At 39.7% G+C, this 1,246-nt stretch overlaps 1 protein-coding gene across 1 annotated transcript in view; it reads right to left on the reverse strand.

The window, feature by feature from the left end:
* The window catches only part of LOC102861873 (zinc finger protein 345-like), a 14,994-nt gene that overhangs the window by 12,215 nt on the left and 1,533 nt on the right, over positions 1-1,246 (reverse strand). The window lies entirely within an intron of this gene.

The following is a 1,246-nucleotide window of genomic DNA, read 5'->3' on the forward strand; positions in this document are numbered from 1 at the left end:
CCAATTTATGTGAAAGACCTCTGATAAATTTAAAACACTATCTCTTATCTAAAACCAAGCAAGGATAAAATAGATGAATGGGACGTTCTAATAATTAAATCCCAAAGCACATCCAAAAAACATCTCTAACAAGATGAAAAGGGAAGTCACAGATGGGGAAAAAATATTTGGTAATGACATGTCTGACAAGGGACTTATATCTAGAATTTATAAAATACTCGCCCCTGTAAGAATAGCAAAATTTAACAGAACAGCAAACGTCAAAAGCTAGCGAGGTTGTGGAGAAACTGGAACCTGTATTCACTGTTGGTGGGAATTGAAAATGGTGTAAACATTATGTAAGGCAGTATGGCGCTTTCTCAAAAAGTGACAAGTAGAAATACCATTTGACCCAGCAATTCCAGTACTGGCAATTTACTCAAAGGAAAACGTAACTGCAACCCAAGCAGATATATGCACACACATATTCATTGTAGCTTTGTTCACAATAGCAAAGAGCTAGAAACAACCCAAGTGGCCATCAATAAAGAAATGGCTAGAAAAGTTGTGGAACAGTCACACAATGGAATAGAAGGAACTCATACAGTATTATTCAAAACGGGTGAACCTGGAGGACATCATGCTGAGTGAAGTATCTCAGTCACAAAAGGACAAATACTGCATAGTAGTGCCACTGTTGTAAAACAGGACTGACATCAAGGTAGAGGAAAGACAGAAGAGGGGAGGAATGATGTCTATTGCATTGAACAGATGAGGGAGTGAACTGTTTAAAAGGGATATATGAATGGATATTGTCATTACAGAAGTCTAGAGGGAAGGCTGCATCGTGCTGTGCACTTGGGGGGAGGGACAGCATAATGATAAAACAATTTTTCTTTTTCTTTTCAAGAAAAAGAGTGACTGGGGGTAGGGGTGGGAAAAGAGAAAAGTGCAGCAATGAAAGAATGTAAACCCAAAATTCTGTAAACGTTCATTAAAATTAATTTTTTCAAAAAAACAAGAAAATTTACACACAGACTCTCTTAATAGAAAAGAGATGACAAGTATCGTTCAGACAATAAAACCTACTTTATAATAACTCTGTTAATGTAGTCGTTTCTGAAGGTGCTAATTTTTGTAAGAAGCCCCGTCCACACCTCCCTCGCAGACCCCAGGTGATGACCCTATGGTGACCCGGGCTGTGAAGCCCTGAGCACATCGTCCAGCCCTCCCGCCCTCGCACTGACCATCACCCAGGTCCTCCGCG

The sequence above is a fragment of the Elephantulus edwardii genome, unplaced genomic scaffold (assembly GCF_000299155.1).
Source record: "Elephantulus edwardii isolate Elephantulus edwardi_28Jun2011 unplaced genomic scaffold, EleEdw1.0 scaffold00528, whole genome shotgun sequence".
In the NCBI taxonomy this organism is placed as follows: Eukaryota; Metazoa; Chordata; class Mammalia; order Macroscelidea; family Macroscelididae; genus Elephantulus; species Elephantulus edwardii.